At 47.6% G+C, this 21,604-nt stretch overlaps 1 long non-coding RNA gene, 2 other non-coding genes and 3 pseudogenes across 3 annotated transcripts; 5 read left to right on the top strand and 1 right to left on the bottom strand.

Annotated features, from left to right (window-relative positions):
• Nucleotides 1-326: 326 nt before the first annotated feature.
• On the top strand, nucleotides 327-428 carry LOC142689237 (U2 spliceosomal RNA; annotated as a pseudogene).
• A 5,559-nt stretch (nucleotides 429-5,987) lies between these two features.
• Nucleotides 5,988-6,163, top strand: LOC142689098 (U2 spliceosomal RNA; annotated as a pseudogene).
• A 6,300-nt stretch (nucleotides 6,164-12,463) lies between these two features.
• On the top strand, nucleotides 12,464-12,644 carry LOC142689146 (U2 spliceosomal RNA; annotated as a pseudogene).
• A 1,288-nt stretch (nucleotides 12,645-13,932) lies between these two features.
• Nucleotides 13,933-14,123, top strand: LOC142689316 (U2 spliceosomal RNA). Its single transcript, XR_012858218.1, has one exon. It is a non-coding gene; the product is annotated as a U2 spliceosomal RNA (small nuclear RNA).
• Nucleotides 14,124-15,411: 1,288 nt separating this feature from the next.
• LOC142689317 (U2 spliceosomal RNA) lies at nucleotides 15,412-15,602 on the top strand. Its single transcript, XR_012858219.1, has one exon. It is a non-coding gene; the product is annotated as a U2 spliceosomal RNA (small nuclear RNA).
• A 4,986-nt stretch (nucleotides 15,603-20,588) lies between these two features.
• LOC142689031 (uncharacterized) lies at nucleotides 20,589-21,354 on the bottom strand. Its single transcript, XR_012858058.1, has 3 exons — nucleotides 21,268-21,354; nucleotides 20,762-20,843; nucleotides 20,589-20,664 (listed from the first exon to the last, which is right to left on the bottom strand). It is a non-coding gene; the product is annotated as an uncharacterized LOC142689031 (long non-coding RNA).
• Nucleotides 21,355-21,604: the final 250 nt, after the last annotated feature.

Consider the following 21,604-nt stretch of genomic DNA (forward strand, 5'->3'; position numbering starts at 1 on the left):
GAAGGAACAAGGGGTGGCTGTGGGCATGCACTTGCTGCCGCTGCCAGTGTTTATCTGCATGGCAGGAGGGCATTTGGGCGTTGCCAGGAAGGCGTTTTTATGTAGATTCCTCCTCTTTCAGCACTGCATTGTGGTGCAAGCAAAAGAAGCAAATCCTGTGTAGCTTCCTCTCCGGCCTTTATTCACCTCCCTCCCGCTTAGTAGCTGTAAATGTGTGTGAGCCTGCAGGGCCCCATGGAATTGCCTAGGAGTAGGCTGAATCAATCGCTGCAAGGGGTGAACAGCAGTATGGGACAGGCTCGGGCAAGGCAAGGGCCGCTCGGGTTATCGCTTCTCGGCCTTTTGGCTAAGATCAAGTGTAGTATCTGTTCTTATCAGTCCTTGTAAGGATAGATAGCTCGGAGAACCACTGGGGGCTATAAACACTAGCTTAGCGATCCAAGAGCGTTCCAGACGAAGCCGGCGACGAACTGCGGAGAAGAACCAGCGAAGACGACGATCCAGAAGGGAGAAGCCGCCATCGGGGAAGAAGCTCCGGGAGATCGCTGCCGGGAAGAAGAAGGAGAACTGCGACAGAGACCTTCGGAGAAGAGCCGCTGCTGAAGGGGATCTTTGAAGAAGCTCGGCCGCAGAAGAAGCTCGACGAGGAACCGCTGCGGAAGAAATTTCGTGGAAGAACCTCGGCCAGCAAGGAGAAGATTTGCATAGCTCCGCCCCCTTCGGGAAAGAGCTATCGAAGATCCTCCCCAAGCGACAGGAACAGCTGGAAGAAGCCATGGCCTCAACCAGCAACCCTGCCACCCAGAAGAAGAAGGCTGATGGACCAGGTGAGCCGGCCCAGGCCAGGACATCTCCTCCTGAAGCCTCCTCAAGCCAACAGGCCACCAGGAAGCCGAACCAGGCTGCTCCAACCCTGGAGCCCTGGATGAAGCAGACGGTGGCCCTGAAGCTGAAGGAGGTGGACGGGAGAGTGCCGGACATGACGGAAGAAGTGTTCTGCCAGAAGATGCTCCTGGACCAGGGCTTCGCTAAGCCGGAGACCATCAGCATCCAGGCCTTCATGACCGGGATGTTCTTCGTGACCTTCGCTTCGATCAACATCTGCAGAAGGTACTGGGAGATGGTGAAAGCGGCGAGGCCTGAATCCCCTTTCTCTCGCTTTGTGGGCAACTGCCCTGTCCAAAGAGAGGAAAGGCGGGTGACGGTCTCAATGCGGAACCCACACACCCCCGGCAAAGACATCACCACGCTCCTGAAGCGGTTCTGCACAGTGGTGAGGGAACCCACCCACATCCTGAACGGACTCGGCTTCTGGACTGGCAAGTGGTCGGTAATCGTCCGACTGAACAAGGATTCCAGCGCGGAAGACGGCCTCCAACACCTGCCCCAGTCATTCTCGCTGGGCAACTCCTACGGCCTCATCTACTACCCGGACATGCCGCAGATCTGCAGGAGATGCAGCAAGAAGGGTCATTCGGTGAAGGACTGCAAGGAGGACGCCTGCAAGAACTGCCGGGTAACAGGACACGAGACCAAAGACTGCCCGAAACGGACAATGTGCAACCTCTGCGGACAAGCAGCCCACTCCTACAAGGACTGCCCGAAGAGGGATCGATCCTGGGCAACTGTAGCGGCGAAAGCTCCGGCCAGAGGGAACCCCGCCCCAGCCAGAGCTCCAGCGGCGCAGAAGACCGGGAATAAGAAGGATGGTAAGAAGACGACAGTCCCTCCCCCCCGTCTCCCGGCCCTCCCTCGCCCTACCCTTCCCACCCTCCCTCGCCCGGCCCTCCCCACCCCCCCGTCCCCAACCCCTGTCACCCCCACTGAGGCTCTCACCTTCTCCTACCCACCCATCTCAGTGGTCCTGTCACCTGCACCTCTCCCAACCCAGCCTCCCTTCTCCCCAGCTCCAGCAGCACTAACATCTTCCCCTCCAGCTGCTGGAGTCCTCTCCCTGGAGGATTTTCCCCCTCTTGTCTCCTCAGGTGCCATCCAGAGGAAGAGAAAGGTGAGGGACAGCCCAGCTGCTGAGTCCTCAAAGCGACAAGTCGTGGAAATCTGCGAAGATTCCCTTGCGCAGCAGGAGGAAATGGAGCAGATGGTGGAGGAACTCGTGTCTGAACCTGAGGTCATCGACTTCACAACAGACATCCAGGTGGCTACAATCCTGGAACAATTTTTGTCAGAGGGCCTGCTGGATCTTTCGGACCCGCCAGGAGAGGAGGATCCGCCCGACCGGACTGGTAACTAAGGTGTATCGTTTGCACTAACCTTCTTTATTCTCCCCCATGGCTGCTAAACTTAACATCTTTAGCCTCAATGTGAGGAGTGTTAGAGATAGGACTAGATGTCAGATGGTGCTAACTTTTCTTTCCAAGCAGTCGAGTGATGTATTTATGCTGCAGGAATGTACTCTCCCCTCTTCCAGGTCATACCATCATCTGGCCAGGCAGTGGACCCATGGCCCGTCCTACTGGTCTGGTGGGGGCGACTGTAAGTCTGCAGGGGTTGCCATCCTGATTAGGGGAAGCGTATTTACTGTTGACTCTGTCCAGGAGCTCGCCTGCGGCCGCTTGTTGGTCGTAGACGGTTCCTGGGCAGGAGAGCCGATTAGGCTCATCAACGTGTACGCTCCCCCTATGAAGGCTGAGCGCCTGGAACTATTCCAGACCCTGCGGACCCAGCTCGCCACCACTAGGGCAGTGGTGATGGCCGGGGACTTCAACTGCCCCATCGAAGAGGATGGACGAAGTTCCGGCACTTCAATCAAACTGGATGTCAGTTCCAAACTGCTTATCGAGATGGTAACCGAAGCATCCTTGCAGGACGTTGTGGGCTCCATGGGGATTGGCTCTGTGAACTATTCATGGAGCCGACCCGATGGCTCACTTCGTTCTCGGATTGACTTTGTGTTCACCTCCCGGGCAGTCAAGCAGCATGGGCACTCCATGGTCCCCTGCTTCTTCTCTGACCACAGGGCCATTCTCTTCCAGGGTGCCATCGGCCACGGTTTTCCTCCCGGCCCTGGCTCCTGGAAGCTGAATTGTGCCCTGCTGGAAAGAGAGGAGGTACTGGCGGAACTTAGAGACGCCTATATTGTTTGGAGGAATGATAAAGTTTTCTTTGACAAAACCTGTGACTGGTGGGAATATGTTAAAGTTGAATTTCGTTGTTTCTTTCAGGCAAAAAGTCGTCAACAGGCGTGTGAGAGGAAGAGAGACTTCAGAGAGATGCAGCGTCAGCTGCGATCCCTGCAAGACCTCCTTCAATGCGGCTGGGACGTCAGGAAGGAGCTGGAGGAAGCCAAAAAGGGCCTGAAAAGGCACTTTGAGGAGGAATCCAAGCGAATTGTCTTTCGTTCCAAGGTGGAGAACCTGGAGAAGGGTGAGAAATGTAACTCGTTCTTTTTCAGGAAACTCCATGCCGGCCACACGCCCCTGAAGGAACTTCGAGATGAGACCGGAAACATGCATTCTGGGAAGAAGGAGGTGATGGGAGTCGTCACAGACTACTACCGAAGCCTCTACTCCCGGAAAACCACTGACCCCGAAGCCGCCGATAAATTCCTGTCAGGTATCACTAATCATCTTGATCCTGCAGGTACGGAGGCTATGGATGTACCCCTGACGGTGGAGGAACTGCTCTCTGCCGCTAAATCCTTCAGACCCGGCAGGACCCCGGGCAGTGATGGTCTCCCAGCAGAGCTCTATGTAGCGCTGGGGGACTTGATCAGTCCGGACCTGCTGGAGCTCTATGAGGAGATGGTGGTGGAGGGTAGAATGCCACCGTCCTTGAGAGAAGGCATGATCACGATCTTGTATAAGCGGAAGGGGGAGAGATGTGACCTGAAAAACTGGCGTCCCATCTCTCTCCTGAACGTGGACTACAAGATCCTCGCCAAAGTATTGGCCAACAGACTGAAGGTTGTCATCGGACAGATCATCGGATCGGACCAAACCTGCGGCATTCCTGGCCGTAGGGTGGCCGACAGTCTTGCCCTGGTGAGGGACACGGTGCATTACATGCAAAGCCGCCGTACACACGCGGCCCTGGTCAGTCTGGATCAGGAGAAGGCTTTTGACCGGGTCTCTCACGAATTCATGGGTAAGGCTCTGCGTAGGCTGCGGCTTGGCAGGTTGTTCTGTTTGTATGTTAACCTGATGTATTGCGACATTTACAGCTCGGTGCTGGTGAACGGCTGGAAGACTGACCCCTTTCCTGTATCGTCGGGGGTTAGACAAGGCTGTCCTCTTTCACCTCTCCTTTTTGTTTGTGTTATAGAGCTCTTCGCAGAGGCTATCCGGCAGAATGGAGAGATCAGAGGGATCACCGCACCAGGTCCAGGACACTTCGAGGTCAAATGCTCGCTGTACATGGACGACGTGACCGTCTTCTGCGCTGACCAGAGTTCGGTGACTGCACTCGTCCAGACCTGTGAGGAGTTCGGACGCGCTTCAGGGGCAAAAGTCAACTGCGGGAAGTCGGAAGCCATGCTCTTCGGAAAGTGGTACCTGCCTTCTCCTGCCTCCTTCCCGTTTACTATCAAGCCGGACTTCATCAAAATTCTGGGAGTCTGGTTCGGTAAGGAAGGTGCAGCCCTAAAGTCGTGGGAAGAACGCTTGGCCAAAGTCAACCAAAGGATCGGACTGTGGAGCCTCAGACAACTCACTATTGAGGGCAAAGCAATGGTCCTGCGTAACGAAGTCTTGCCTGTGCTACAATACACTGCACAGGCATGGCCCCCTCTTGCCACCGTCTCGAGGGCCATTACCAGGACTGTGTTTCGCTTCATCTGGGGCTCGAAAATGGACAGAGTAAAGCGGACTGTTATGTACAAGGAGCCCCGCAAAGGTGGGAAGGGTATACCCGACATTCCCACTCTGCTGCGGATCGCTTTTGTATGTGACTGTGTTCGTAGGACTCTGAGGACAGCAAACGGCTCTGCGGGCAAGGCCATGTCCCGCTACTTCCTCCTTCCCCTCTGGCGAGGTTTTGGCTGGGACAAGTGGGACAGCTCCTTCCCTTACAACTGGCACGCTCCCTGGTTCTACGGAGATGTCGTCCGGTTCGTGAGGGAGCATCAACTGGAGGGTCTTAAGCCCGACTTGTGGAAACCTAAGACGATCCACAAGCACATCAGAGCAAAGGACTCACTGGAGTCTGTTCCAGGGCTTCATGCCGACACGTTGGAGACTGTTTGGACTAACGTGTCATCTGGCAGGTTGACCAACGGGCACAAGGACATTTCATGGATGGCCATCCAGGGAGGACTGCCTCTTAGGTCATTCATGCATGCCCGCAACCTGTGCAAGACCCGGTACTGCCCCAGGTGCCCCTTCACGGAGGAAACATCTTTGCACATTTTCTGGCAGTGCCCCTTTGCACAGGGTCTGTTGAAAGCCTTGGAACATGAACTCAAGGACTCAGTACCCAGGAACAGACTGTCGTACCGCTCGGTACTTTATGGACTATTTCCTGGGAATACCACGGATGGAGCAATCCAGGAAGCCTGGCGCCTTATGAACTGCTTTAAGGACGCTATATGGTTTGCCAGGAACCGTCTGATTTTGCGGAGAGAGAGTGTGTCCGTCCAGGACTGCCGCAGGCTGATCCACAGCCTGCTCAGAGACTATTCCACCTGGGACAGCCCGGACGTCGATGAGGAAGAGGACTGATACTCCCCTTCCCCCCACTCTCCCTTCTTGTGTGTTGTCTTTCAATAAAGCTTCGGGCCTGTGATTTCCCCCTTCCCTATCCCCTCCTACCCACTCCCCTATCCCATCACTTGTCTGTAATGCTTTGTTGTTTGGCTTTAGTGAATGCAAGAATGTTAGTGTAGCATGTGGTGTAATGTATAGCATAGGCTAGCCTGTACTGTGTATTATACTGTCATGTTATGTTTGACGACTGTTATTATTTATTATTTGCTGCTTCATGGCTTGCGCTGCGTCGCAGTAATGTTTGTATGATGACGATTGATTGTCAATAAAGCATTTTTCAATCAAAAAAATCTGTTCTTATCAGTTTAATATCTGATACGTCCCCTATCTGGGGACCATATATTAAATGGATTTTTAGAACAGGGAGATGGAAATAGAGCTTGCTCTGTCCACTCCACGCATTGACCTGGTATTGCAGTATTTCCAGGACCGGTGCACCCTTCCCTTATGTGTTGACTAAAATCAGATTCCAAAAGTGCTATTTGTGTTTGCTATTGTTTTTGTCTTTCTGATGGGATCTCCCCTTTTAATCCCATTATTTCAACACCTGTTGGACAATGCATTTGTACAGTCATGTGTGATAATGAGCTCATTTATTAAATGCAATTAATGAATACATTGCCACCTCTTGTTGTGTGTGTGTGTGTGTGTGTGTGTGTCTTCTGTGTTTCTGTGTTTCCGGCATTTCACATTGGAACAGCTCATTCACCTTCCTTGTCTTCTCTCCGCCCTCCCTCCTAGGTAAGTTAAAGAGCTGCACCTGAGCCAGCCACTGATTGATGCAGCACCACAGTCAAATAGTGGAGTGGAGTGGAGTAGGGGAACAGCAAACAGCCATTAAAGCAGCCAGCCGCCTACCCGCCACAATGGACCTACCTGTGTACACTAGATGGATGTGATGGAATGTACTGTCGTCCCTACATTTCAAGAAGAAGTAAGAATTGCAGTTGCAACAAACCCTTGCTTGCCTACAAAGAGAGCAGCAATTTGGATTTGTTACTTTGTTACCTGGAAGAATAACAAACTGTGCAAGGATGGAGGTTGTAGGAGCAAGGAGAAGTTGTCTGTAAAGTTGGTGGATGCTTATTTTCCATTTTGCAGTCCCTTGTCTCCCTCTTGTGGCCTCCTGGAGGCAAATAAATGTGCAAAAAAAAGACAGCCTGGCGGCCGGCTGTTGCAGTGTTGCCCTCTCAGGCAACACTGAGTGACTGACTGAGCCTCACCGTCTTATATAAAGTTCAGACGGAACTTTGCACGTGTCATAGTGGAGCCCTCAGGATTCCAGAGCCAGCTTTCTGACATCATAATGGGGCCTCAGAGATAGATAAAAGCCTGGGCCCAGGCAGTGTTGGTCAGTGCTGCTCAGCAGGCAGCACTGGACTGGATTAAAGCTGATACAAGGTGTGAAGGAACAAGGGGTGGCTGTGGGCATGCACTTGCTGCCGCTGCCAGTGTTTATCTGCATGGCAGGAGGGCATTTGGGCGTTGCCAGGAAGGCGTTTTTATGTAGATTCCTCCTCTTTCAGCACTGCATTGTGGTGCAAGCAAAAGAAGCAAATCCTGTGTAGCTTCCTCTCCGGCCTTTATTCACCTCCCTCCCGCTTAGTAGCTGTAAATGTGTGTGAGCCTGCAGGGCCCCATGGAATTGCCTAGGAGTAGGCTGAATCAATCGCTGCAAGGGGTGAACAGCAGTATGGGACAGGCTCGGGCAAGGCAAGGGCCGCTCGGGTTATCGCTTCTCGGCCTTTTGGCACGATCCCGTGTCAAGAGGAGGTCAGCATGTCATGCCCTTGGCCTTTTGGCATCGCCACTTCGGTGGCTTAAGCCAACTGCTGCTATAAGGGGGTAGGCTGGGTGATCAACTGTCGAGCGATCATGGGAGCTAGGCTTCGATACGCTGGGATCGGGGAAACCCGGATCAAGAATGGATTTGGCATTGACGTACCCTTGAACAAGAAGGACCTTTTTTCATTGAAACACCTGGTGAATGAAGTCATTTTCAAGACCCTCAACGTGAGTAGGAACGACATCCTTTGTCTTCAAGATCCCAGAGGTAATCGCTTCACTTTGGTTCTTAAAAGTTTGAATGCTTGTTACAACTTGTATGCCGCAATTAATGCTAACTTGCAAAACCCTGGGTTGGATGGACTTATCTTCACCGTTTTATATAACAACGATGTTCCACTGGTTGTTTTGATGTACAATCCTTATGTGATGGTGGATGATATTACTTCCTTCTTAAAGAAGTACTGCTCTTACGTCAGCTATTCTCACCAGGTGTTAAATGCTGAATCCCTCTGGACAGGGAAGCATAAATTCTTTGTGAGATTTGAGGAGGATCCTTCAGGGCCTCTGGGTGTGAAATACCCTCCTAGGAATTTTGCCATCGGCCGGGACAAAGGCTACTTATTTTTTCCCCAGCCTCCTGTGTTTTGCAGGAAATGTAAAAGATATGGCCATGTTCATGAAGATTGTACGCAAGAAGGTGTTACATGTAACAAATGTAATCAGGACGGTCACCTGGCCAAGGATTGCAAAAACCCAATTGTGTGTAACATGTGCAGCATTGTGGGTCATGCCTTTAAAGACTGTCCAGAGCGTGCTAAAAACAGAAGGGTTAGGACTCTGGCGGAAGTAGTTGCAGGTGAACCTGGCAGTATGAGGTCTAATGTGATTCAGGGCCCAGCTGCCCCGGGAACTGAGGAGTCAGTGCCTGCCCAGGTGTCTGATGGGACTCTCCCTGAGTTAAATCGGTCTGGAAATACGCTGGCTGATGAAATGGAGGTAGCACCTGTTGAGAAAGACCTGCCTCACCCCTCTGATGACCTGACTGGGTTAAGAGGTGATGGGGAGGTGGATGGTTCTTTATCCAAATCACCTGTCTTTTCCTGGGAAGGAATTCTGGTGGACCAACAAGGTGAAGGTGGTCAAGGGGACTTTTCAACTGCACTTGTGAGGCCTTCTGAGGAGGAGGAAGGAGGTTCATCTTCTAAGAGACTTCGCACCATGTTGTCTCCTCTGAGTGAAGATGGAGTGAGCCCGGATAGGGGAGTCTACCCCATTTCTCATTTTCCTGAGGACTTTCCTTTTTTAGGAGAAGACGTGGACAAAGCTATCTTTGTGTCCGGTTGTCAGCCACCAGGAGGTGTAGGCTGATTAAACAGTGGGGTATTGGTGGATATCTACGGAAAAAGATCAAAATATGGACCCCAAAATTACACTTAATGTCTTATCCTTGAATGTCAGGCAAATTACATCAAAGCCTAGACGTGCTGTTGTGCTGGACTATGTTAGGAATCTTGGGGCAGAGATTATATGCCTGCAAGAGTGTGGTATATCTGAGTCACTGGGGGAGGGGGATTGGCCATATGGGCAGTATGTCTGGTCAGGATCTACTTCCAATAAGAATGATGGGGTGGGGATCCTATTAGGAAATATGGGTATGGATCTGGAGAGTTATACAGTGGTGGAAACAGGTAGATGTGTAATTGCAGTGGTATGTTGCAGGGGAGTTAGGGTTAGGGTGGTGAATACTTATTGTCCTATAGATAGAGCAAAAAGGCTGGCGTTGTTGGAAAAGCTAAGTTTGTTCTTACCTGGAAGGATTCCTACCTTTTTTTTGGGAGACTTTAATTGTTCTTTTGATGGGGATGGTCTGGATGTAACTGGGAAAAAGCTTAACCAACTTATATCTGATTTTTCTTTTATAGATGCAGCCGAATTGTCATTGGGTAAACCACCACCGCCAACATATAAATCAGATAGAGGGGGTATTGAGTCAAGAATTGATCGTATTTGCATATCTAAGGGTTTAGTGTGTAATAAGATGGTTCAGAATGAGGTACCTTTTTCAGACCATGTATGTTTACGGGTATGGGTGGAGGTAAGTAGTAAACTTTGTTTTGGGAAAGGGGTGTGGAAGTTGAATACTAGATTATTGGAGGATGTTGAAGTGATGGATGAGTTCAAACGAAAGTATGATGTGTGGAAGGGAGAAAAAGATAGTTTTGTGGATGTGCTTAAATGGTGGGATTGGATGAAAGGGCAGATTAAAATATTTTTTGTGAGATGGGGATATAAGCAGGCTGCTAGGAAACGTAACCAGTATAAGGAACTGAATATTAGGATAGAATGGTTGCGGAAGATGGGTGAGAAGGGAATTGATATGAGTGATTTGCTAGAGGAGGCAAGGAACGAGTTAAAGCAAGTTTTGGAAAGAAAGGGAAAGGAGATTATTTTCAGGTCTAAAGTGGAGTACTTAGATAAAAATGAAAAATGCACAAGGTTTTTTTTCAAGAAAATGTGTGGTAAGAAAGATGATATGGATGAAATTGTTAATGCGAAGGGGGAGCGTATAGTGGGTATGGATGTGTTAAAAGTGGTGGAATCGTTTTATTCAGAACTATATGGCAAAAAGTGGATTGATATCGGGTTGATGGATGAGGTTTTGAATGGTTTGGAAAATGTTCTTAGAGAGGAGGATTGTGTGGGGTTGAATGAGGATGTAACGTCTGAAGAAGTAAAGAAAGTGATAATGAGTGCAGGGAAAAATAAAACACCTGGTAAAGATGGTATTCCTGTGGAATTTTATGTGAAGGCCTGGGAGATAATAGGGTTGGATTTGGTGGAAGTATGTAAGTTTATATGGGATAAGGGGGTTTTGTGTGAGTCTATGAAAGAGGGTGTGATTGTTTTGATTTATAAGAAAGGGGATAAGAAGTGTTTGGGTAATTGGAGACCGATTTCACTGCTGAATGTGGATTATAAATGTTTTAGTAAAATTTTGGCTAATCGTATGCGTGAGGTGGTAGGAAAGGTTGTGGGTGAAGACCAAGTCTGTGCTGTGCCAGGTAGGAGTATGTCTGATAATTTGGTTTTGCTGAGAGATTTGATTGGTGACTGTATGAGTAGGAAACAGAAGTGTATGATGCTTGCGTTAGATTTCGAAAAGGCGTTTGATAGAGTGTCGCATGTGTTTATGTTTGCTGTACTTGTTAGGATGGGCTTCCCAGTGAGGTTTTTGGAAGGTGTGAAGTGTTTGTACAGGGATGTGTCAAGTGAAGTGTTGGTGAATGGTAATTTAAGTTCAAAAGTATGTGTGAGATCTGGGGTAAGACAGGGGTGTCCTATGTCCCCAGTTTTGTTTATTTGTGTGATCGAAAGTTTGATGTGTTTGGTAAGAAAAGATAAAGTGGTGAAAGGTTTTTTGATCCCAGGAAGTGGAGGTAAATACGTTAAAATTCTGGGTTATATGGATGATGTTGTGGTTATGAGTGATTGTATGGCTGGGTTGAATAGAGCAAAATTATGGTTGGATTTTTTTTGTGGGGCATCAGCTTTTAAGGTGAATTGGGATAAGTGTGTCTTTAAGTGCTTTGGGGATAGGAGGGTAAGTATGGAGGGAGTGAGGAATGAAGTGGGTGCAGTAAAAGTGTTGGGGATACAGTTTAATGAGGACTTGAGAGGGAATGAGAGTTGGGATGAATGTGGCAAGAGGATTGAGAAGAAATTGAATTTTTGGAGACTTAGAGACCTGACTTTATCAGGGAAGGTGTTGATAATTAAGACAGTGATTTTGCCTATTTTGGTTTTTGTGGCTAGTATTTTTCCCTCCGCTAGTAGGAAAATCAAAAAGTCAGAGAAAATGGTGTTTACCTTTCTGTGGGGAAGTCAAATGGAAAAGTTGAAGCGTGAGTATGTTTATAAGTCTTGTGAGAATGGAGGTTTGGGTTTTCCGAATGTGGAGGTCTTTCTTGGGTTAAATTATATTAAAATAGTGGTGGGGCTCTTGGGGAAAGGAAATAAGAGTGCGTATATGGTAAGGTATATGGCCGGTTGGATGCTTTATGGGTTAAATTGGTTTAAGAGAGATGCTACTGTGCCTGTTGCTTATGTATGTCCGGTATGGTATGTTGTGATTGAAAGGTTCATTAGGAAATATGATTTGATTGCAGTGCCTATGGGTGGGTTTCTGGATAAGAAGGCTGTGCTAAAAAGATTGTGTGTGAATGAGGTTGTGTGTAACATTGTGGGTTTGCGAGGAGAGGATGTTGTGGATACTTGGAAGAAGTTAGGCGTGAGAGGTATGTCCAATAGACAAAAGGACATAGTGTGGATGGCGTTGCATGATATATTGCCTGTTAGAGATGTGCAGAGGAGGAGAATGCTAGTTAGATTTGAGGTATGTCCAAGGGGTGGGTGTAATTCACGGGAGACTGTTAGGCATCTTTTTTGGGACTGCAATTATTCGTATGAGGTATGGAGGAGGATGGGTGGCGTCTGTAAGGAGTTAGCTGGGGTGAAGTTTGTGGATTGGAAGGTTGCGATGTTTGCTATAGGGGCTTGTAACAGAGTAAGTGATAGGATCTTATGGTTGATTATGGCGTGTATAATGGAAAGCTTATGGGATGTACGTAATTTAGGTGTTTTCAAACATAAGTGGGTACCCATTGGTGAGTGTGTGAGGATGGTTTTGTCAAGACTATACGTAGTCTATCGTTGGGATAGTCAGTGCGGTGGTGGTATAGACGCAGAGGGGATATGGAAATTTAAGAAGTGGAGAAGGTTGGTGAAATATAGCTAATTGATAAGATTTATTCCTGTTTTATTTTTGTTCTTCACGATCCTTTCTGTGTCTTGATTATTATTGTTTGGAATAAAATAGCCATGATGATGTACGACTAAGGCAACTTATGCCTTAAAATGCAAAATGGTTTGTGTACTGTTGCTTTAAGTTAAACTGAATGGTTTTAAAAAAAAAAAAAAAAAAAATCTGTTCTTATCAGTTTAATATCTGATACGTCCCCTATCTGGGGACCATATATTAAATGGATTTTTAGAACAGGGAGATGGAAATAGAGCTTGCTCTGTCCACTCCACGCATTGACCTGGTATTGCAGTATTTCCAGGACCGGTGCACCCTTCCCTTATGTGTTGACTAAAATCAGATTCCAAAAGTGCTATTTGTGTTTGCTATTGTTTTTGTCTTTCTGATGGGATCTCCCCTTTTAATCCCATTATTTCAACACCTGTTGGACAATGCATTTGTACAGTCATGTGTGATAATGAGCTCATTTATTAAATGCAATTAATGAATACATTGCCACCTCTTGTTGTGTGTGTGTGTGTGTGTGTGTGTGTCTTCTGTGTTTCTGTGTTTCCGGCATTTCACATTGGAACAGCTCATTCACCTTCCTTGTCTTCTCTCCGCCCTCCCTCCTAGGTAAGTTAAAGAGCTGCACCTGAGCCAGCCACTGATTGATGCAGCACCACAGTCAAATAGTGGAGTGGAGTGGAGTAGGGGAACAGCAAACAGCCATTAAAGCAGCCAGCCGCCTACCCGCCACAATGGACCTACCTGTGTACACTAGATGGATGTGATGGAATGTACTGTCGTCCCTACATTTCAAGAAGAAGTAAGAATTGCAGTTGCAACAAACCCTTGCTTGCCTACAAAGAGAGCAGCAATTTGGATTTGTTACTTTGTTACCTGGAAGAATAACAAACTGTGCAAGGATGGAGGTTGTAGGAGCAAGGAGAAGTTGTCTGTAAAGTTGGTGGATGCTTATTTTCCATTTTGCAGTCCCTTGTCTCCCTCTTGTGGCCTCCTGGAGGCAAATAAATGTGCAAAAAAAAGACAGCCTGGCGGCCGGCTGTTGCAGTGTTGCCCTCTCAGGCAACACTGAGTGACTGACTGAGCCTCACCGTCTTATATAAAGTTCAGACGGAACTTTGCACGTGTCATAGTGGAGCCCTCAGGATTCCAGAGCCAGCTTTCTGACATCATAATGGGGCCTCAGAGATAGATAAAAGCCTGGGCCCAGGCAGTGTTGGTCAGTGCTGCTCAGCAGGCAGCACTGGACTGGATTAAAGCTGATACAAGGTGTGAAGGAACAAGGGGTGGCTGTGGGCATGCACTTGCTGCCGCTGCCAGTGTTTATCTGCATGGCAGGAGGGCATTTGGGCGTTGCCAGGAAGGCGTTTTTATGTAGATTCCTCCTCTTTCAGCACTGCATTGTGGTGCAAGCAAAAGAAGCAAATCCTGTGTAGCTTCCTCTCCGGCCTTTATTCACCTCCCTCCCGCTTAGTAGCTGTAAATGTGTGTGAGCCTGCAGGGCCCCATGGAATTGCCTAGGAGTAGGCTGAATCAATCGCTGCAAGGGGTGAACAGCAGTATGGGACAGGCTCGGGCAAGGCAAGGGCCGCTCGGGTTATCGCTTCTCGGCCTTTTGGCTAAGATCAAGTGTAGTATCTGTTCTTATCAGTTTAATATCTGATACGTCCCCTATCTGGGGACCATATATTAAATGGATTTTTAGAACAGGGAGATGGAAATAGAGCTTGCTCTGTCCACTCCACGCATTGACCTGGTATTGCAGTATTTCCAGGACCGGTGCACCCTTCCCTTATGTGTTGACTAAAATCAGATTCCAAAAGTGCTATTTGTGTTTGCTATTGTTTTTGTCTTTCTGATGGGATCTCCCCTTTTAATCCCATTATTTCAACACCTGTTGGACAATGCATTTGTACAGTCATGTGTGATAATGAGCTCATTTATTAAATGCAATTAATGAATACATTGCCACCTCTTGTTGTGTGTGTGTGTGTGTGTGTGTGTGTCTTCTGTGTTTCTGTGTTTCCGGCATTTCACATTGGAACAGCTCATTCACCTTCCTTGTCTTCTCTCCGCCCTCCCTCCTAGGTAAGTTAAAGAGCTGCACCTGAGCCAGCCACTGATTGATGCAGCACCACAGTCAAATAGTGGAGTGGAGTGGAGTAGGGGAACAGCAAACAGCCATTAAAGCAGCCAGCCGCCTACCCGCCACAATGGACCTACCTGTGTACACTAGATGGATGTGATGGAATGTACTGTCGTCCCTACATTTCAAGAAGAAGTAAGAATTGCAGTTGCAACAAACCCTTGCTTGCCTACAAAGAGAGCAGCAATTTGGATTTGTTACTTTGTTACCTGGAAGAATAACAAACTGTGCAAGGATGGAGGTTGTAGGAGCAAGGAGAAGTTGTCTGTAAAGTTGGTGGATGCTTATTTTCCATTTTGCAGTCCCTTGTCTCCCTCTTGTGGCCTCCTGGAGGCAAATAAATGTGCAAAAAAAAGACAGCCTGGCGGCCGGCTGTTGCAGTGTTGCCCTCTCAGGCAACACTGAGTGACTGACTGAGCCTCACCGTCTTATATAAAGTTCAGACGGAACTTTGCACGTGTCATAGTGGAGCCCTCAGGATTCCAGAGCCAGCTTTCTGACATCATAATGGGGCCTCAGAGATAGATAAAAGCCTGGGCCCAGGCAGTGTTGGTCAGTGCTGCTCAGCAGGCAGCACTGGACTGGATTAAAGCTGATACAAGGTGTGAAGGAACAAGGGGTGGCTGTGGGCATGCACTTGCTGCCGCTGCCAGTGTTTATCTGCATGGCAGGAGGGCATTTGGGCGTTGCCAGGAAGGCGTTTTTATGTAGATTCCTCCTCTTTCAGCACTGCATTGTGGTGCAAGCAAAAGAAGCAAATCCTGTGTAGCTTCCTCTCCGGCCTTTATTCACCTCCCTCCCGCTTAGTAGCTGTAAATGTGTGTGAGCCTGCAGGGCCCCATGGAATTGCCTAGGAGTAGGCTGAATCAATCGCTGCAAGGGGTGAACAGCAGTATGGGACAGGCTCGGGCAAGGCAAGGGCCGCTCGGGTTATCGCTTCTCGGCCTTTTGGCTAAGATCAAGTGTAGTATCTGTTCTTATCAGTTTAATATCTGATACGTCCCCTATCTGGGGACCATATATTAAATGGATTTTTAGAACAGGGAGATGGAAATAGAGCTTGCTCTGTCCACTCCACGCATTGACCTGGTATTGCAGTATTTCCAGGACCGGTGCACCCTTCCCTTATGTGTTGACTAAAATCAGATTCCAAAAGTGCTATTTGTGTTTGCTATTGTTTTTGTCTTTCTGATGGGATCTCCCCTTTTAATCCCATTATTTCAACACCTGTTGGACAATGCATTTGTACAGTCATGTGTGATAATGAGCTCATTTATTAAATGCAATTAATGAATACATTGCCACCTCTTGTTGTGTGTGTGTGTGTGTGTGTGTGTGTCTTCTGTGTTTCTGTGTTTCCGGCATTTCACATTGGAACAGCTCATTCACCTTCCTTGTCTTCTCTCCGCCCTCCCTCCTAGGTAAGTTAAAGAGCTGCACCTGAGCCAGCCACTGATTGATGCAGCACCACAGTCAAATAGTGGAGTGGAGTGGAGTAGGGGAACAGCAAACAGCCATTAAAGCAGCCAGCCGCCTACCCGCCACAATGGACCTACCTGTGTACACTAGATGGATGTGATGGAATGTACTGTCGTCCCTACATTTCAAGAAGAAGTAAGAATTGCAGTTGCAACAAACCCTTGCTTGCCTACAAAGAGAGCAGCAATTTGGATTTGTTACTTTGTTACCTGGAAGAATAACAAACTGTGCAAGGATGGAGGTTGTAGGAGCAAGGAGAAGTTGTCTGTAAAGTTGGTGGATGCTTATTTTCCATTTTGCAGTCCCTTGTCTCCCTCTTGTGGCCTCCTGGAGGCAAATAAATGTGCAAAAAAAAGACAGCCTGGCGGCCGGCTGTTGCAGTGTTGCCCTCTCAGGCAACACTGAGTGACTGACTGAGCCTCACCGTCTTATATAAAGTTCAGACGGAACTTTGCACGTGTCATAGTGGAGCCCTCAGGATTCCAGAGCCAGCTTTCTGACATCATAATGGGGCCTCAGAGATAGATAAAAGCCTGGGCCCAGGCAGTGTTGGTCAGTGCTGCTCAGCAGGCAGCACTGGACTGGATTAAAGCTGATACAAGGTGTGAAGGAACAAGGGGTGGCTGTGGGCATGCACTTGCTGCCGCTGCCAGTGTTTATCTGCATGGCAGGAGGGCATTTGGGCGTTGCCAGGAAGGCGTTTTTATGTAGATTCCTCCTCTTTCAGCACTGCATTGTGGTGCAAGCAAAAGAAGCAAATCCTGTGTAGCTTCCTCTCCGGCCTTTATTCACCTCCCTCCCGCTTAGTAGCTGTAAATGTGTGTGAGCCTGCAGGGCCCCATGGAATTGCCTAGGAGTAGGCTGAATCAATCGCTGCAAGGGGTGAACAGCAGTATGGGACAGGCTCGGGCAAGGCAAGGGCCGCTCGGGTTATCGCTTCTCGGCCTTTTGGCTAAGCTCAAGTGGCTTGTCAGAGGGTCTCCTAGCCTGTCATACCCTTGGCCTTAGAGCATTGGCAGTTTACTGTCTGAAGCTCTATGCTGCTATAAGGGGAAGACCACGGAGAACAAGAAGGCGATCGACTGAGTTCCCAGACAGGGATACAGATAATATGGCTTCTTATGGCCGAATCCGATTCCTGGAGCGTGGACAAAATTTTGTGAAGAACGGCATCCGAATTGATATTGGAGAAAATTATCGGGAGGAGTTCGGATTGAAACATCTGGCTACAGAGATCCTGTTTGGACTTCTTCTGGTGGAAAAGAATGACATTCTCTGCCTACAACATCCGGCAAAAGACTATTATATCCTGGTCTTGGAGACAACAGCTGCCTGCCAGAACTTCTACCAGACTCTGAAATTGAAAGAGGGGAGTCCAGAGCTGGAAGGACTTAAATTCACCTTGCTGTACTCCTATGGTGAAGCGTATGTGACTGTCTTCATGTACAATCCGTATGTCACCATGGACAATATTGCTCGGTTCCTGCTGCGGTATTGTACGGACATTAAAAATGGCCAGAAGGTGATGGACGAAGTTGGCCTATGGACAGGCAAATACAAATTTTTGGTGAAGTTTGGAGCAGACCCAGATGGGATTGGGGGAGTTCACCACCCGCCTTCCAATTTCACCATTGGCCGTGACAGAGGCTATCTGTTCTACAACAATATGCCCTCCTATTGTAGGAAATGTAGGAAGTTTGGGCACAAGCCAGATGGATGCAAAGCAGAGGCGGCTGACACACGCTTCTGCAGTCACTGTGGGAAACTTGGCCACAATAGAGACGAGTGTCAGGAGGAGATCACATGTAATCTGTGTGGTGGGAAGAGACACACGTTCAAAGATTGCCCAGATAGGGTAAAGACTTGGGCGCAGGTTGCAGCGTCAGCTCAACAACAACCTGGACTGACTATTCTATCCAAGGAGCCTGCTGCTGGGCCATCTGTTGCTGGCCTCATACGGAAGGTGGCCCCAGTATCAGAGGGAAAAAAGAACCTATCCGTTATCCTGAGTCCTTCCGTAATGGTGGCAGGTCCTGTAGCAGTTACAGAGTCCGATGTCCCATCCGAGGCCAAGGGTCTGCCATCTAGCGGTTCTCGTGTGACTGATGTCCGCTCTCCCGGTCTTCCTGATGGCCAAGAGGATGACTGGGGTGAAGTGATGGAGCTGGAGGAGAAAAGAAAAAGGAAAAAGGTTGAGTCGGCTGAGTCTAGTAGTGTCAAGTCGAAAAAGACTATGAAGGCAAAATTAAAAGACGTACAGCCAGTGCTGGCAATGGAGACACCGCAACCAGTATCGGCAATTGAGATGTCTCAACCTATCCAGCCCACCATGGATATCCAGGAGTTCGCAACTCCAAGCCTGGGGGATATACTTCCTGAACTTTCTGATTCTGATGGGTCATCATGAAGTCTGAATGATGTCCTGTCTGAAGTTGCTCTCGCTGAATGTGAGGAGTGTGAGGAGCTCTGCCAGAAGGGCTGCCTTTTTTTCGTTTTTGAGCACATTGAACTTTGATATTGTTTTTCTGCAAGAATGTGATATAGATCACAGTATGGACTATAAAGAGCTGAGAGACAGTTGGCCTCACGGACAATCGGTTTGGTCAGGCGAAAATTCAAATAAGTCAACAGGAGTAGGTGTTTTATTGAAAGGGCAGAATTGCCGAATTATTTCCTTTGTTGAACTTATCCCCGGGAGGGCGCTTTCAGTTATTGTTGACTATAATGGGAGTGAAGTGAAACTCCTCAATGTGTATGCCTCACCTGATACTAATGAAAGGTCAGAATTGATTGAAGATATCCAGCCATTTATTGCCGGCTCAACATCGCTTGTAGTAGCAGGTGATCTCAATTGTGCACTCGAAAGTGAAGATCGAACTGGAGGTGCTGCAAGAAGAGTAGATAAAACCGTGCAACAGTGGAAAAATTTCATTTGCGATTTTGAATTGTCTGATGTATGGAGGAGTCTGAAGAGGTCTGAACCAGGTTATACCTGGGAGAACATTACAGTCAAGTCCAGACTGGATTATGTACTCACATCGAAAAATATGAAGCCAGTGGATATTAAGATTGAAGACAATATCTTCTCTGACCATAAAATGCTCAGTGCAACTATTCATATCCCTGCAAATGAAAGAGGAAGAGGAGTATGGAGATTAAATACCAGCTTTCTGGAAGACAAAGTGATGCAGGAGGAATTCATTGTAGCCTACAAAAAATGGGCAACTGCTAAAGGAAAATTTCCATCAATCCTAGAATGGTGGGACAATACTAAAGAGAAGATCAAGAACTTCTTCTTAGATTATGGGATTAAAAGAGCCCGAGAGAAGAAAAGGTGGTACAAGAGACTCAACACAAAATTACAGACTTACCTGAGTTTGAAGAACGCTGGTGTTGATGTCGCTGACCTGGTGGGAAAAATTAAAAAAGAAATTAAAGAGGTCATCCATCAAAAAGGACAAGAAGTGATCTTTAATACTAAAGTGCAACAGTTGGAAAATAACGAGAAATGTTCACGCTTCTTTTTCAAGAAAAGTATGGAACAGAAAAATATCATGACCAATATCGCTGGTCAAACCAGCAAAGAAGGTATGCTTCAAGAGGCCAAGAAATTCTATCAGACTCTCTTTGACAAAAAGAAGATAGATATGTCTTATGTCTCACACGCCCTAGAAGCGCTAGAACTTAAGCTTGGCCAAGCTGAGAAAGAAGACTTATGCAAGGAACTTACCTTGGGAGAACTCCTGAGTGTAATCAAGAGTTTCGCAAGAGGGAAGGCTCCAGGATCAGATGGTCTATCAGTGGAGTTCTTTTCAACATTCTGGAACACTCTGAAGGAAGACCTGCTGGAGATCTTCAAAGCAGCAATGAAGAGCGAGCTGTTACCTGAGTCATGGAGGAGAGGAATAGTTACTTTGCTGTTCAAGAAAGGAGACAAGACCAGCCTTGAAAATTGGAGGCCAATAACCCTCCTCAATGTCGATTACAAGGTGTTATCCAAAATCTTGGTCAATAGAATTAAGAAACACATCGACAAGGTCATCCACCAAGACCAAGTTTGTGGGGTACCGGGTAGAAGTATCGCAGATAACCTAAATACCATCAGGGACTGCATCTGGTACTCCAAAGACAGAAAGCAAGATTTGGCCGTGTTGTCACTGGACTTTCAGAAGGCCTATGACCGAGTCTCGCACGAGTTTCTGTGGCTTGTGCTGAAGAAAATGAATTTTCCTGAGACAGTGATCAAACAAGTCGCATTACTGTACAAAGAATCCTATAGCCAAGTTACCATTAATGGCTTCTTGTCTGGAAAAGTGGATCTGATGTCTGGGGTAAAACAAGGATGCCCCCTGTCGCCCATCCTCTTCATCTGTGTCCTCGAACCCCTGCTCACGCTGTTGAGGAAAGAGAAGATCATTAGAGGGGTGCCGATTCCAGGAGGAGGTGGGCAGTCAGTGAAAGTAAGTGCCTATATGGACGATGTCAATATTTTATGCTCCAATAAACAATCTGTGAGGAGGGCGCTACTGCTAACAGACTTCTTCTGTCAAGCATCAGGATTCAGATTGAATAAGAATAAGTGCGACTGCTTCACACTGAAGGAATGGAGGGATTTCGACTTACCAGAGGTCAATACCCAGTGCGACAGAATCAAAATTCTTGGTGTCATATTCACGCCCCAGAATGATGGAAAAGAAAGCTGGGAGCTGATAAGTGAAAAGGTGAAGAAGAAGATTGAGTTTTGGAAACTCAGACAGCTAACAATTGAAGGGAAGAACTTGGTCATCAAAGCACTAGTACTACCTCTGCTGTTGTACTTGAGCCAGGTTTTTCTACCAAGCGAAAATCGTCTTAAGGAACTCCAAAGGATATGTTTCCATTTCATCTGGAATTCAAAAATGGAGAAAGTTAGACGAGAGATAATGTACAAGCAGAAGAAGAATGGAGGAAAGGAGATTATCTTCTTTAAACGCTTTCTATATCTGCAGTATTTCTCCTTGTGTTTCAAGAACATCAAGACGAATAAAACCTGGGCCTATTTTCTAAGGTATGCCGCTGGACACGTGTTCAGAAAGAGAAAGTGGATAGAGCTGCCCCTTACAAAGCCTACCCTGCTGCTACCACCTGTGCAGTATGTATGTTTGGAAAGAACCATCCGTGTCTACCAACTGGAAGGTATGGAACAGGAACATCTTAAGAATGCCAGAAAGCTGAGAATGTTGCTGGACAGTCACCAAGAGACAACAAATGTGAGTAACTTCACAACATCAAAGTCTATGGAGCTATGGAGAAACACCAACGCTCCTTACCTATCCAATGTTCTTAAAGACTTGTCTTGGATGATTCTACACGAAAGTCTCCCTACCAGGGCATTTCAGTATAGAAGAGGGCTCGTCTCCACTCCAAGATGCCCAAGAGCTGGGTGTCCTGGAGAAGAAAGCGTCATGCACTTAATGTGGAACTGTGCCTATGCTCAGAAGGTATGGAAAACTGTTGGCATTCTACTGAAATTTACCTGTGAATTAAGGTTCCTGAACCATGAAGTGGTGCTGTATGGAGACTTCAAGCATCCTGTGGGAGAGAAGAAGAGAGTGTTGTGGATTATCTTGAACTGTTTAAAAAATGCCCTATGGAAGGTGCGCAACA

Source organism: Rhinoderma darwinii (assembly GCF_050947455.1).
Source record: "Rhinoderma darwinii isolate aRhiDar2 chromosome 5 unlocalized genomic scaffold, aRhiDar2.hap1 SUPER_5_unloc_28, whole genome shotgun sequence".
In the NCBI taxonomy this organism is placed as follows: Eukaryota; Metazoa; Chordata; class Amphibia; order Anura; family Rhinodermatidae; genus Rhinoderma; species Rhinoderma darwinii.